The 17169-nt window shown below is 37.0% G+C and overlaps 1 pseudogene; it reads right to left on the bottom strand.

Moving 5' to 3' along the window:
- Nucleotides 1-15911: 15911 nt before the first annotated feature.
- LOC102286561 (EKC/KEOPS complex subunit GON7 pseudogene) lies at nt 15912-16218 on the bottom strand (annotated as a pseudogene).
- Nucleotides 16219-17169: the final 951 nt, after the last annotated feature.

The following is a 17169-nucleotide window of genomic DNA, read 5'->3' as shown; positions in this document are numbered from 1 at the left end:
CCAGTTGAGCTATTTCAAATCCTGAAAGATGATGCTGCGAAAGTGCTGTACTCAATATGCCAGCAAATTTGGAAAACTCAGCAGTGGCCACAGGACTGGCAAAGGTCAGTTTTCATTCCAATCCCAAAGAAAGGCAATCCCAAAGAAAGCTCAAGTAACCATACGATTGCACTCATCTCACATACTAGTAAAGTAAAGCTTAAAATTCTCCAAGCCAGGCTTCAACAGTACATGAATCGTGAACTTACACATGTTCAAGCTGGATTTAGAAAAGGCAGAGTAACCAGAGATCAAATTGCCAACATCTGCTGGATCATCAGAAAAGCAAGAGAGTTCCAGAAAAACATCTACCTCTGCTGTTTTGACTATGCCAAAGTCTTTGACTATGTGGATCACAACAAGCTCTGGAAAATTCTGAAAGAGATGAGAATACCAGCCCTCCTTACCTGCCTCTTGAGAAATCTGTATGCAGGTCAGAAAGCAACAGTTATAACTGGACATGGAACAACAGACTGGCTCCAAATTGGGAAAGGAGTACATCAAGGTTTTATATTGTCACCCTGCTTATTTAACTTTTATGTAGAGCACATCATGCAAAATGCTGGGCTGGATGAAGCACAAGCTGGAATCAAGTTTGACAGGAGAAAGATCAATAACCTCAGATATGCAGATGATAGCACCCTAATGGCAGAAAGCAAAGAAGAACTAAAGAACCTCTTGTTAAAAGTGAAAGAGGAGAATGAAAAAGTTGTCTTAAGACTCAACATTCAGAAAACTAAGATCATCGTATCTGGACCCTTCACTTCATGGCAAATAGATGGGAAAACAGTGTAACAGTGACAGGATTTATTATTTTGAGGCTCCAACATCACTACAGATGGTGAATGCAGCCATGAAATTAAAAGACATTTGCTCCTTGGAAGAAAAGTTATGACCAATCTAGACAGCATACTAAAAAGCAGAGACATTACTTGCCAGCAATGGTCAGTCTAGTCAAAGCTATGGTTTTTCTAGTAGTTATGCATGGATGTGAGAGATGGACTATAAAGAAACCTGAGCTCCAAAGAATTGATGTTTTTGAAGTGTGGTGTTGGAGAAGACTCTTGAGAGTCTCTTGGACTGCAAGGAGATCCAACCAGTCCATCCGTGAAGAAATCAGTCCTGAATATTCATTGGAAGGACTGATGCTGAAGCTGAAACTCTAGTACTTTGGCCACCTGATGTGAAGAAGTGACTCATTTGAAAAGACCCTGATGCTGGGAAATATTCAAAGTGGGAGAAGGGGAGGACAGAGGATGAGATGGTTGGATGGCATCAAAGACTCAATGGATGTGCATTCGAGTAAACTCCAGGGGTTGGCGATAGACAGGGAGGCCTGTTGTGCTGCAGTCCATGGGGTCTCAAAGTGTCAGATACGACTGAGTGACTGAACTGAACTGAACTTCAAGTCCTTTGAACGTTTCTCCCATGGCCACCATGGCCTGAAACCATATACGTAAGGAATTACTAGGAAGTGCAGATTCAGATTAATTAAGGTGTAACAATGTAGGGCCACCACAAAACTCACCATTTATCTGCTGGTGCAGATAAGAATCACAAGAAAACTCATCTTGCCTCTTCAGAGAATTGTTCAGACACCAAATGGCAAATTTATTTGGCAACATCTCAATTTTAATCTCAATCAATCACCATCTCCCTTTGCACAAATCAGGTCTATGGGAAATATATATCCAACGCACCTGGTAGAACTTCCCAACCAAAATGCCTTCTTCTCCTTTACTTCTGCCTTCAAACTAGGTTCACTGATCCCACTCTGCTTCAGAGAATAGATGTCAAACTGAAAGACTTCAATGAAGCCTTTCTCTTAGATTTGAGGGGAAGAGCAGGAATTCCTGTTCCTGAGGGTGGGTGGAGTTTAAGGCCAGATCAGTGATCTCTAGAGAAATTCTCATTTTCCAAATCCCCATTCCTAAATACCCTCAATGAGGGTGAGAGTTTTTGGAATCATGTAGCTATCTTGTAATACCTCCAAAGTAAATTCATATCTTGTTCTAACACTGAGGTTTATTGTGTTTATTCTTTGTGACACTTCAATGACAGCATCCAACTTAACTCTGCTTTAAAGAAAAAAAAAATCTTACTTAAAAGTTTTATACTTCCTTATGCATTTCGCCAATGCCTAAAATTCTTAAGTTTAGAATCAGTATGGCATAATGGCTAATGGACAACCTTTATTTTCCTGTAGGTATATGGAAAATACTAACCACAGTTTATGTTTCAGTCTTACGAGAAGGATGTCAATGTTAGTTAAATCTTGGACTACATGTTAGTTAGTTAGTTAGTAAATGTTAGTTAAATATTAACTATCAATCATCTTAGGATGTAAAACCGTTGCAATATCCTACTTACTGTTTCATTTGTATTTTTAAAGACAATTTTATAGCAGCTCTGAATTCTGCATCCTCTTTTACTGGTAGCATAATCCTATAATTTTTCAATAAAACTAATAGCAAAGCCAACTCTAGCTTGAGAATCATAAAAAAAGCCTGCTGCCTCTACAATATTGATGATCTGATAATTAAAATGAGACCTGCTATTAAGCACAATCATTTCTGAACCTGTGGAAAGGGATGTACATTTGAACTCTTCAAACCATATTTTTATATACACAGAATTGATGAGTAAAAATGGGTTGGGAAGATTCACAATCAGGGGTGATCTCACACAAAGTTAGAATACATGAGGTGGTGTGGTGAGGATGGACCTAAATAGGCAGCATATGAAAACCACAGAAACGGAAAAAGGAACTGGGAGGCACTTTCTCATTACTTTAATCTGTTAATAAAGTATATAAAATAATAATACAAGAGAATATTTTAAAACTATAGAAAATAAAAAGAACCAGTTTATGTAAACTTGAAGAAGTCTCAAGACTTAAATAGCAATTTAGCAATTTCTTTTTGATAGGACAAAAAAGTTGCTGTGAGTAGAAAAGAAAAGCCAAGTATTTCTCTTTTGAAAATATTTGAGAGTCATTTTTCAATTTTGGAAATTCCTTAGATAATTTTAAAAGAATTCAGTTACATGGCATGTAATACAGTGAAATAATAAATTAACTGTGATAGTACTAAAGATTGCCATAAAATTTATCTTAATAAATTTGTCTAAAAAAATTTATCTAAATAAAATTGCTATACTGCTGCTGCTGCTGCTGAGTTGCTTCAGTCACGTCTGATTCTGTGCTACCCCATAGACAGCAGCCCACCAGGCTCCTCTGTCCCTGGGATTCTCCAGGCAAGAACACTGGAGTGTGTTGCCATTTCCTTCTCCAATGCATGAAAGTGAAAAGTGAAAGTGAAGTCTCTCAGTCATGTCCAACTCTTCATGACCCCATGGACTGCAGCCTACCAGGCTCCTCTGGCCATGGGATTTTCCAGGTAAGAGTACTGGAGTGGGTTGCCATTGCCTTCTCTACTAAAATTGCTATACAAATTTATCTAAATATGAACTGTAATATTATTTATTATATGCAGGTAAGTGGTAAAGAATGGGGCTGGAGGAATCAACCTGCCTAACTTCAGACTATACTACAAAGCTACAGTCATTAAGACTGTGGTTTTGATACAAAAACACAAATATATACCAATGGAACAAGACAGAAAGTCCAAAGATAATCCCATGTGCCTATGGACACCTTGTCTTTGACAAATAAGGCAAGAATATACAGTGGAGAAAAGACAGCCCCTTCAATAAGTGGTACTGGGATAACTGGACAGCTACATGCAAAAGAACAAAACCTGAACATTTTCTAAGCACTATACACAAAAAAGAAACTCAAAATGGATTAAAGATTTAAACGTAAGGACAGAAATTATAAAACTCTTAGAGGAAAAAAAAACATAGGCCATACACACTTTAAATACATAACAGCAAGGTCATCTTTGACTCACCTCCTAGAGTAATGGAAACAAATGGGATTTAGTTAAATTTAAAAGCTTTTGCACAGCAAAGGATACTATAAACAGGATTAAAAGGCAACCCTCAGAATGGGAAGAAATAATTGCAAATGAAGTGATGGACAAAGGATTAATCTCCAAAATAGACAAGCCATTCGTGAAGCTCAGTACCAGAAAAACAAACAATCAATAAATGAGGTATCACCTCACACTGGTCAGAATGGCTATCATTAAACAAACAATAAATGCTGGAGAGAATGTGAAGGAGAGGGAACCCTCTTGCATTGTCAGTGGGAATATAAACTGATACAGCCACAATGGAGAACAGTACGGAGAATCCTTAAAAAATAGGATAGAATTACCACATGACCCAACAATCCCACTCCTGGGCATACAATCTGAGAAAACCATAACTGAAAGAGACACATGTACCCCAATGTTCTTGACAGCACCTTTTACAATAGCTAGAGCATAGGAAGTCATGTAGCCTTAGGAAGCATTACAATGAACAAAGCTAGTGGAGGTGATGGAATTCTAGCTGAGCTATTTTGCATCCTAAAAGATGATACTGTTAAAGTGTTGCATTCAACACACCAGCAAATTTGGAAAACTCATCAGTGGCCATGGAAAAGGTCAGTTCGCATTCTAATTGCAAACAATGGCAATGCCAAGAATGTCCAAACCACTGCACAATTGCACTCATTTCACATGCTAGCAAGGTAGTGCTCAAAAATCTTCAAGATAGGCTTCAACAGTACGTGAAGAGAGAACTTCCAGATATACAAGCTGGATTTAGAAAAGGCAGAGGAACCCGAGATCAAATTGCCAGTATCTGATGGACAGGGAGGCCTGGCCTGCTGTGATTCATGGGGTCGCAAAGAGTCGGACATGACTGAGCGACTGAACTGAACTGAACTGATGGATCATAGAAAAAGCAAGAGAATTCCAGAAAAAAATCTACTTCTGCTTCACTGACTACATTAAAGTCTTTGATTTTATGGATCACAACAAACTGTGGAAAATTTAAAGAAATGGGAATACCAGATCACCTTACCTGTCTCCTATAAATCCTGTATGCAGTTCAAGAAGCAACAGTTAGAACCAGACATGGAACAATAAACTGGTTCAAATTTGTGAAAGGAGTACATCAAGATTGTATATTATCATCCTACTTAATTTAACTCAAATGCATAGTGAAGTTGCTCAGTTGTGTCTGACTCTTTGCAACCCCATGGACTGTAACCTACCAGGCTCCTCCGTCCATGGAATTTTCCAGGCAAGTGTACTGGAGTGGGTGTACTGGAGTACATCCTGGTAAATGCCAGGTTGGATGAATCACAAACTGGAATCAAGATTGCTGGGAGAAATATCAATAAACAGAGCTACGCAGATGATAGCATTCTAATGGCAGGAAGTGAAGAGGAACCAGAGAGCCTACTGATGAAGATGAAAGAGGAGAGTGAAAAAACTGGCTTAAAACTCAACATTCAAAAAAGTAAAATCATGGCATCCAGCCCCATCACTGCATGGCAAATAGATGGAAAACAATGGAAACAGTGACAGATTTTATTTTCTTGGGCTCCACAATTACTGGTGAATGTAGCCATGAATGTAAAACTTCCAAGCTTTCTTCTTGGAAGGAAAGCTATGACAAGCCTAGAGAGTATATTAAAAAGCAGAGACACCACTTTGCTGACAAACATCTGTATAGCCAAAGATATGGTTTTTTCCAGTAGTTATTTATGGATGTGTGAGTTGGAGTTGGGCCATAGAAAAGGCTGAGCACCAAAGAATCGATGCTTTCAAATTATGGTGCTGTAGAAGACTCTTAAGAGTCCCTTGGACAGCAAGGATATCAAACCAGTCAATCTTAAAGGATATCAATCTTGAATATTCATTGGAAGTACTGATGCTGAAGCTGAAGTTCCAATACTTTGGTCACCTGATGCGAAAAACTGAATCACTGGAAAACACCTTGTTGTTGGGAAAGACAGAAGGCAGGAGGAGAAGGGGCCAGCAGAGGATGAGATGGTTGGATGGCCTCACCAACTCAATGAAAGTGAGTTTGAGCAAACTCCAGAAAAGTGAAGGACAAGGAAGCCTGGTGTGCTGCAGTCCATGGGGGTCACAAAGAATTGGACATAACTGAGGGACTGAACAACAACAGCAGCAACAACAGCTGTATAATTTTGTGAATATTTTAGGAAATGTGAATAAAAATCCCAGTTATTATCTATTTACTTTTCATGCTGGCTACATTAACCAGTTTTCAAGATTACCTTGACTCATTCTCCGCCTACATATACCTTTATGTATATCACTTGCACATAATTTGTCTATATGACTAATACAATTCAGTAGAAGTAATGGTATGCATCTTCCTAGATTAGAGTATGATGGCACTGTGTCTTCCATCCTGGTCTCTCTCTTGTGTCAGTGTGTCTGTGAAAGCCAGTCATGCAGTTTATGGTATGAAGCGTCCAAGAGGTAAGAAGCTAAGGCCTCCTCTCAATAGCCAGGTGAATGAGCTGAGATGAGGTCAAGCCTTTAGGAAAAGCAGCATGGGCTCACAGACTGATTGTGACCTCATGGGAAAATGTGAACTAGAACTATATCACTAAGCTGCTGCCAGAATCCTGACCCTCAGAAACCATGTGCAAAAGTTAATTGGTTGCTTCAGGCTGCTAGTATTTGAGTCAATTTGTTACATAGCAACAGATATTATACACAGATCAACTTGTAAACATATATATATATTTACATAGTTTATTAAATATATAAAATGTGTATAATATTCAGATATATAAATGCAATTACATATTTTATTAAGTATATAAAATGTGTATATATACATATATAAATATATTTACATATTTTATTATAATATTTAATATATTTTATTTATTTATTTATTTTAAATTTTATTTTTAAACTTTACAATATTGTATTAGTTTTTACAAATATATATTATTACCTTTATACATGTCCTTTAGAAAAAGTTTAAGAGATGAAGAGAAAATTCACAAAGGAGATAAAAATGAGGTAAAAAAACATTATTGTGGGAGAGTCATGTTTTCTTTGAACTTAAAAACAGGAAAAAAAGTTATGATGCAGAATTTCTTAACAAAAATAGTAGACTGATGATGAATATATTAAGGCCCATTCTCCATGAAAACCCTAGAGCTTTATATGCATTTTCTGCCAAGTGATCTAGTGCACTAAATACATATAACATCACAAGCAATCTTAAACATCTAAACTCCTTGAGAAGCAAAATCACCATTAGATGAAATTTTAGTGCAATTTTTGCGGTTCTTACTTTGAGAGGTTTAGAACAGTGCTAAACAGAGTGTTGAGAGTGACGTTAAAATAACTCCTAATGCTAAGATTATGGATTTCATAGTCTTGTGTTGAAAAATTCCTTAAAATTCAGATCTACAAGAAATAAAATTATGAAATAAGGATTACTGAAATTTCAGAGTACAGAATACAAAGAGCATTTTAAGTCAACGGAAAGATTATGTTTGCTCAGAGAAAAAGAATATATTAATCATATTATTACGTGTCTTGTAACATTCATATAAAACATCTGAGTGTGATTTCATAAGCAAGTATACTTTAACTAATATCCAATTGAAGCAGCCTACAAAAATTTAGGGGAGAGGGATATTCAGACTACCCTTAAATCAAAGGTGCTCCTAACAGAGCAATTTGTTTTGTCTTCCAGTACGTATTTACAAAGGCTACGCTTTCCACACCTTTCAGTGTTACCAGTAATCATCTATGAATTGATTTGTCTTCAGAAATAATCATACAACTTTTAGAATCAAGGTTAAGGGCTTCCCTGGTGGCTCAGCTGGTAAAGAATCTGCCTGCAATGTGGGAGACCTGGGTTTGATCCCTGGGTTGGGAAGATCCACTGGAGAAGGGAAAGGCTACCCACTCCAGTATTTTGGCCTGGAGAATTCCATGAAGTGTATAGTCCATGGGATCACAAAGAGTCGGACACAACTGAGTGACTTACACTATCACTTTAAGGGTATGAGAACAAAAATGACAAATAAAATAATAGTTAAATAATTTTATCATTATTCCATAATTATAATGTTTTATCCTCATAACTTTATATCCTTATTTCATAGATGCATAAATAGCAATAGAGTAGTTAAGTAACTTGTCCAAGATCACACAGACATAATTAATGTTTATGTCCAGTCATGCATTTTTGTTTTTTTTTATTCTAATGTCATTCAATAACATTCTAGTGACTTTCCAATGTATTCTGGCACCTCTGAGATGTCTTGTAATCTTTTGAATACTAACAGACAGATCTGTAGGCCTTAGCACATGTTATCTCCGACTTTCTCTGATATTCACAATCAGTAATAGATCACCACTAATCTTTGTAGAGGAGAAAAGAAAAAAAAGAAAATTTCCTTATTTCTGCTATTTTGTTGTCTTGGAGGAAGAAAGAAATAACAAAACCAAAATTAGGCAGGGACTTCCCTGGCTGTCCAGTGGTTAAGACTCTTGCTCTCAACACAGAGAGCCAGGGTTGGTTCCCTAGTTAGGGAACTAGATCCTACATGCTATATATATATAAATATATATAAAATAAAATATAATATATATATATATATAAAAAAATCGAAGGAAAGCAAATAAGATCCAAATCCCAAACTTCATCAGACTTTACAACCAAAATGATTGAAAATTTACCTAAACATTTCAGAAAAAATTTGATTAAATCGGCCTTTTCAGTGAAATTCTCTCAACATATAATGGGTTAGGAAAAAAAATGAATACTGATGCTCATTGATCAAAAGTCAATATATTGCTAGAGCCATAAGCAGCCTCATTTTACACATGAAGACAATGAGGCCTAGAAAATCTGTATGTAATCCAAGGTCGTATCATTGGGATCAGAGAGTAAATCTCTTTTTTCCTATTACACAATTTTCCTATTCATTTTACAATTTTTATAAATGTTTTTATTCAAGGTTCATATTCAGTGGTGCTTTGTAAAATATATTATTACAAGTTCCTATCTATCCTCACCATTTTCTTTCTTGCATAAAGTGATGAATACATAGCTAAAAATTATATATTTAAAAGAACATTTCAGATTATATTAGGTTTTAGTAAAAGTATTAGGTACTTCTAGTTGAACTAGTAAGAAGTACTAATGTACTTCTAAGCACACATTAACATGTATGCTGCTGCTGCTGCTAAGTCGCTTCAGTCGTGTCCGACTCTGTGGGACCCCATAGACGGCAGCCCATGAGGCTCCCGTCCCTGGGATTCTCCAGGCAAGAACACTGGAGTGGGTTGCCATTTCCTTCTCCAATGCATGAAAGTGAAAAGTGAAAGTGAAGTCGTTCAGTCATGCCAGACTCTTAGCGACTCCATGGACTGCAGCCCACCAGGCTCCTCTGCCCATGGGATTTTCTAGGCAAGAATGCTGGAGTGGGTCGCCAGTGCCTTCTCTGATTAATATGTATAGTTACATATTATTATACAATATAGTTACATATTGCCTAAAAACTAATGGAATTCCTAGATCATTGACTCAATCTGATTTTGTCAGAAAAAAATGAGTACATATGTATGTTCTTACACAGGTATATTTATACACATGCAGGCACATGCACAAAATCTGTTGAGTTAATGTTAGAGATTCATGGGTTTCCTCAAAGTCTATCCAGGAACCTTGGACCTCATTTTAGATCACTATTGAAAAATACTTCTTTTTTACTGCTTATAATGACTATTTTCCTCCACGATCATGTAAATTCCTGAAAGTTGATAGAGATAGTATTATTTTTAGTTATTATTGACTTGAGACATATTAATATGTCTTTTGTTACCCAAACATTATTGACTGGAGATGTTATCAATAGGTTGTTAGAGAGTAATACAATTAACATCACCATGAAAAGATAGAGTTTAAAACTGAACAAGGGTTCATCATTAAACTTATGATTGTTGTTATTATTCACATTTTGCTCTGTTCCAACCTTGTGTATATTATAAACATAAAATTTTCAAAAATCTTGCACCACAAAATTTGAAATGAAGAATTTTTCAGTAAACCTTATGCAGTTATTTTCTCTGATTGTTAGAACAACATATATACTAGTGTCTCAGAAGATGACAGTTCTTTAGACTACAGCTCTGATTCAGACGATGTGAATATCAGACCAACAAAAGGACAAAAAAACATTAAGATTGGTTCTGAAAGGGAAAGAGAAAATGAAACCCACGGTGCTGGAGAATGCTCCTGCACTTCTATACAAGAGCTGACTGAAGACAACATCTCATGGAAATCAGAAGACTTTACAGGTGTAACTACTGAGTGTAATAACCTGCAGAGTGTTAATGAGAGGAAAGAATTAATTTGGGGCCAGCCAAAATAAAAATCACTGGCCACAGACATTAATTTCTACAAAAGTCTCCTGCTCAATAAGTTCAGTTTATTTGTTGGTCTGATTGATTCATAGTGAGAGCTTCTGGAAAGGAAAGAAGCAGACTACTTGTTCTGATGAAATTTAGGAATTTATTGGGAACTGTATTTATCCAGATCATCCCTATTTCCCATTTTCATCGATGATTGACATTCAACTAGATTCATTATATTAGAGAGAAAGGAAACTTTGAGTTTAGGAGATTACCACCTTTTGTAATTATATTCTAGATAGTTAATAAATCGGGCCTTGAATTTGAGAGTTTTCACAACATTCATGTAAGAGGTAAATAAAAGTCTTTAGAGGAAAAAAAAACTTACAAAAAACCACTTGTGGATTTTTTAAAAATAATGAGCAAAGCAAAATGCTCCTGGCTTGAGAATACTTATGCCAATTTTACCTGAAAGCAAGTATTTTACTTTTGTAACAGAAATCTTTAGGAACAAGGTCTGTAATGGAACTGCTGACAACTCTGTAACTATGGATTTGCTACTGGGTTCCTCAACAATGCCTTACACATATCTTTGTGAAAAAAATTGAAAGCAGCAGTAATAAAGCATAGACTTATAATATTGAAATTCTCTCTTTCTCTCCCTCCCGCACCCTCTCTGTTTTTTTAACCTCCAGGGAGAAAACCAATTAGAGAAAGACAATCTAGATAAATAGACTGGGAAACAGCCTGGCTGTCTCTATGCTTCATTACCCTTCCTCTTTCTCCTCTCACATTTTCCACAAGTGGCTTGATTATGTTTACCTGACATCCTCACACTTCCCTGCTGACTGGCTGTAGGTGCTTTGAAGCCAAGAGAGACAATGTTTTCCACAAACGTTTATACTCCCTTGTAGAGAGGCCAGTCTTTCTGAATATGCAGCTGTAACTTCAATATGCCTGTGATTGTAGTTCCACTTGCTGAAACTATTCTGCACAACAGGCGTAAGTGGAAGCATGATTGCACTAGGGGTGCAAACGCTCCGCATTAACTAAGCAAACACAGAATCACAGGTTAGGAGTCCATGCCCTGGATAACCAGCATGCCCCCTAAAAGGCTGATCAAATGTTGAACTCTTTACATTTCCAGAAGCTTCAGAAACATGGCTGCCACATTTTCATGCCCTTTACTCTCAAATAAAGCAGGATAATGGCCTCTAACTGTTTCACTGAAATAAAATGCTTTTTTCCATGACAAATCTCTTTGCAAACACTGTCTGGGATGAGAGTTGCAGGGAAATACCAAGCGGCAGAGCTGATTTTCCTGAACTCTCTCTTTATGGATTGAGCCATAAACCTATAACAATGTGAAGGCTTCAGAGATTTTGTAGTTGTCCTCGTAAGAAATAGACATTCTAATTTCTTACAGTTCAGGTTGTAGAAGTAGGCACATTTTCCCCATAGTCACCAGGCTATGAATCTGAGTAACTAATCTACTGATAATTACATGTGATGCTTCAAATTAGAAACCAATATTACATGTGTGAATTAATGGCATTTCATTATGTGTTACTGTCTCCATCAATAAACTGTGACTAGATTTAAGCTTTGCAGGTCTGAGTAACTTGGGAGAGTTCTGTTCAAGTGCAGTTTCAATCAAGGGTAGTATGAAATGATGAATGAAGGAACCCAAATACACTGAATATATCTCAGAGGCAAAATCAGCTAGAGTTTCCCAGTGTGTGTGAGTCGAATTTTTCTCATGCTGGAGCATTGCAGGAATGGAAAGTAAATGGAGATTTAAAATCCTGAGTGACTCTCAATCTACACCACAGATTAAACAAGTCATATTTATGAATTTTAAGTTAGACTGGTTACAAGCTGACCCAGCTCACTGAGTAGAAAGAACTTGGTCTGAATTTGTGAACCCTAAATCGCTGAAATCCAAGCTTTGTCTAGCAAGTGATAAAACTGAATCAAGAACAGAAGCTGAATTTAATAGAGGCCCCAGTGATTCTCCTCTCTCATTTGCAACCTCCAACTTCACTGGCTTGTTACAGCTGAATAAGCAGCACTTATTTAGTGAATAAAATGCTGCCTTCCCTATCTCCTCACCCCTCTTCTCAAATTATGCAGTTTTCTTCCCAAACTCAGCCTGCTATTTTAAATGAAAAGAAAATCTGCAGCCCTATCTCTGCATTAGTGGAACACGGAGGACACTAAAGTTCAGCTCAAAATGATGAATCAGTGAAGAAGCCCTCCTTCTCTGCCATTACCGAGGGCTAGCCCTGGCCTGTTAGTTCAAGGCAAAATTTGCATTTATTTGTATGTGTGGATAGGGGTTACATATTATTAATTTGCCATTAGTAAGGGTACTCCCCAATATCTGTCTCAGTAAGGACTGGGAAAGAAATTCATTTTTCAGATTTGGAAGATTGCCACTTCTAAACAGATTTTATTATATTCACCTCAAATACACTTACAAACATGATGAGTCTCAAATATGTATTAATACTACATTTATTTTTGTATACATATTTAGGTGAGGAAATGTAAAAGGAATTTTAATGCTTTTTACTATATTCCAAATCCTTGTACAAGAATTGATGCTTTTGAACTGTGGTGTTGCAGAAGACTCTTGAGAGTCCCTTGGACTGCAAGGAGATCCAACCAGTCAATACTAAAGGAAATCAGTCCTGAATATTCATTGGAACGACTGATGCTGAAGCTGAAACTCCAATACTTTGGCCACCTCATGCGAAGAACTGACTCACTGGAAAAGACCCTGATGCTGGGAAGATTGAAGGCAGGGGGAGAAGGGGACAGCTGAAGATGAGATGGTTGGATGGCACCACTGATTCAATGGACATGAGTTTGTGTAAGCTCCGGGAGTTGGTGATGGACAGGGAGGCCTCGCATGCTGCAGTCCATGGGGTTGCAAAGAGTCGGACATGATTGGGACTGAACTGAACTGAAATCCTTGTATCAATTTTTTTTTTTCTCCAGAATTATCTTTCTGCCATCCTAATTTCTTCTCACTCTCTCTAGTTTTCTTATATGTTAACAATATAATAATAGGTTTAAATACTGGGGTTTCTATTGGAATACATCATAATTCCAGATACTGCCCCACTACCTGACTACTTCACTGAAATTGATCATGTCTCTGATCATGATGTCTTAACTGAAATTGATCATTGATCCTTTGTCTCTTAGTTGTATCTAGATTAGACATTCTTTCAGTTTACTCAAGCTAACATTTGTAGCCCTGAATTATGTAAACTGATGGACTTTTCTTCTAAAAAACAATGTAACTTTTGAGAAAGTTAGTGTATCCTTAATTGTGCCAATGATGCTGCAAACTCCATAGTTTGTTAGTCAGATTTACAACCCCAAAGCAGTATTCTCTTTCTTTTTTCTCTATCTTTTAAAAACTGTAATTAGTTTGTTCCAAAGCATTTCTAAAACATATATTTAATCTATAATTTGGGGCACATAATAATCCCTAAATGCCATACAATCAGTCTCTGCAACTATGGAGACCTGTGTCCTGATTTTACACTCATGGTTTTGAAGTCTCTAATCTTCCATGTGATTCTATTCTTTTCAGTAAGAATCACCTTCATCAAGTATCAATTTCTCTTTCAGAGGCCAACGTATCCTTGTAATTGCATCTCAAATTAAATTTATAGTTAGGGGATTCTCTTGTGACTGTTAATTACTAGGTTCAACAAAATGAGAAAGGAGGAGAATTACATTTGTCTATCCTGTGTTCATTATATGCATCCTCTCATTTTAGACTCAGGGCAAACCTGAAAAGAAAGAAGTATTTTTTTCCTTTATACAGGAAAGAAACTGAGACTTCCACATACCAGAGAATGTTCTTAAATCCCCCAAACTGACAAAACTTTAGGTAAAAAAACTTCCCTAATCTAAAGAGGGACAGGGAGATAAGGAGAGGGAGACAGCAGGAATGCCGTTTGCCACTGCCAGGAAACAAGGATGCTATACTTGAGATTAACTGACAGGGTAACAATGACCTTCTTCTTTCATTAATTCACACATGTCCTGTATAGTCTCTAAATATATTTATTCAATAGGTGATGCATAACTTCTTGAGATATAAAGGAGTATTATAGAAGAAAACAGAAAAAAAAAAAAAAAACAGTGCCCAAATTAACCTCAGCCCAGAGTACATACTAATTGTGTCCACGTACTTTTGTTGAAAAATAGATAATGTAAATGATAGAGCCAAAACATCAACATTTAATTCATGGATAGATGTGATTAAAAATCACTGAAATTATGAACTGCATCATCATGGTCAAGCACATCCTGCTGACTGTTTTAATTTGAGCAGATATATTTGTCAATTTGAATTAAAGTGCATATTGCATGGAGTATGCATGCTTCCTTTCCAGGTCTTGTTAGGACAATATGCAATAACAATATTAAACAATAAACAACTCATGCACATATTGGGAAAGAAATACTTTGAGAAATAATATAAAGACTAAAGCAGTAAAACATAATAGGTTTTTTTAAGGAATATATACATATACATATATTTAAAGGATTTGATAGTTCCTTGTTAAGCAAAATCAAAGTTTGGCTATAGAATGACATGAAATATCTAAGTTATAGTCAGCACAGGTTGCTTACATAAAGACTTATACCCATTTTAACATAAACAGCATATCACAGCATAAAAGCGCACCCCAATTTGACTCTCGTAAGGTACAAGTTAAACATCTATCTGTTGAGTGGTATCATCTCCAGATCTCTATATTGAGTTCAGGAGTGGATTCAAGGTTTTTCTGGGTCTTTCTCAAGGGCTCTCCTTCTCTTCAGTATTTCTCACTATTCCCATTTTCCTTCTGCTTACATGGAATTATCATTCTTAAATTTAAATTAATTAACTAATTAATTTATTTGGTGGCACCGGGTTTTAGACACACATGTGCAGAATCTTCGATCTTCATTTCCACATGCTGCGTCTTTAGCTGTGGCATGCAAACTCTAGCTGAAGCTTTCAGGATCTAGTTCCCCATCCAGGGATGGAACCTAGGCCCCCTGTATTGGGATTGCAGAGTCTTAGCCACTTGACCACCAAGGAAATACCTGACATTTTTAAATTTAACACCTCATTTTCATCACTTGCTCATGTCAGTTCCTTGAAATGTTATTGTCCATAAACTTTGACATATATTTTTATAACAGAAGCAGACGCTAAAAGATGTAGACACAACACAATTTAATCCAATGGGTATTTAAAAAGTACAAAGTAAGAATTCAGTTGCCGACTTACTGGATATTATACATTATTAAATGTCTATTTTATTTCCATGATCTGAAACTGACTTCTCACCCAAGAAAAGGGATTCATTTCTAAGCATTTATGTCTTTCTTTGATGGAAACAGAAGACAAGTTTCCTCTTTAACAAAATTGTCCCAGGGGTGGAAAAAAAAAATGCTTTCCAAATTAGAGTACAAGTCTTCCTTAAATGTCAGTGTGTGGTAAATAAGATATGGTAGCAGTCTTTTAAATTTCATAAAAGCTAGTTAAGATGGTGTATTTTGCCATTTTGCAGATGGTCCATCGAGTTAGTTCTGTTATCAGAGTTATTTTCATCTTCTGAATCATCTTCATCATCACTGGCGAAGACCTCATCGGGAGCCACCGTCACCCAGTCCTGGGCTTCCTGCTGTTCCTGAGAGCAGGAGAGCTCAGTCACCAGCTCCCTCATCTGAGCCACACCCGGTAACAAGCTCTGGAAAGGGTCGGTGACACCCGCGGCGCCGCACAAGGCACCCGTGGCTGCTGTCGCTGCGCTTACAGTCTGAGGTACTCACCCTGTAACAGCTCCATAGCGACCGCTGAGCTTCAGGAGCATGCCACAGTCAATAAGTTATTTTTAAGTTCAGAGAATAACATGTCTCTCTTACTGCCTTCTTCCCCAAAATTAAAGGAAATATCACCCGCTGTAGTAATCAAATATCTTTAGTATGACTTTAGATGGCAATACAAATTCCAATCTTTGTAATCACTTCAAATGTATAAGAGTGTGAAATATACATTTAATTAATGAAGGATATAATGCAATAGTAGAGAAAGGCCTATGAAACATACGAAAATAATAAAATGCTGAGATTTGGAGATGAAAGAGATAATAACATCTACCAAACAGGTTTTAGTACTCTCACTTGGAGATAAATTTTTTTTGTAGTAAGATGGATAAGTATGAATATATTTGTTGTGTACTAAGAGCAACCTCTATACATCACTGGACACTGACTCATTTCCCTGTACTCATCCCCAGGCTGTCCTAAGAACCTCTGGGATGTGCCTGTTGATGCTGTGCAGTGATTAGTACGAGTGGCAGAGGTACTGGCAAGAGAGGGCTCAAGAGTCCAGCAGAATTATCATCCTGCTCACGCTCAGTCATGTCTGACTCTTTGCAACCCCATGGACTATAGCATACCAGGCTCCTCTGTCCATGAGATTTTCCAGGCAAGAATACTAGAATGGATTGCCATTTCCTCCTACAGGGGAACTTTCCAACCCAGGGGTCAAACTCAAGTCTCCTGTGGCTCCTGCATTGGCAGGCAGGTTCTTTACCCCTGAGCCACCAGGGAAGCTCCAGCAGAATCATCAAGTGCCAGAGTTTATATCCAAGGGTTTCCACTGAGGCATACCCCTCAAACAAATAGCCTCTTTATTTTGACAATAGAAATAATTTTCAAATGGTTTGCTTCCTATATACATTTTATATTACCCCTTGCTAAGAACAATTGTCTTCTGTGTATTTCAATGCATATG

This window comes from Bos mutus, chromosome 6, assembly GCF_027580195.1.
Source record: "Bos mutus isolate GX-2022 chromosome 6, NWIPB_WYAK_1.1, whole genome shotgun sequence".
In the NCBI taxonomy this organism is placed as follows: Eukaryota; Metazoa; Chordata; class Mammalia; order Artiodactyla; family Bovidae; genus Bos; species Bos mutus.
This window is presented reverse-complemented; position numbering and strand designations above follow the sequence as displayed.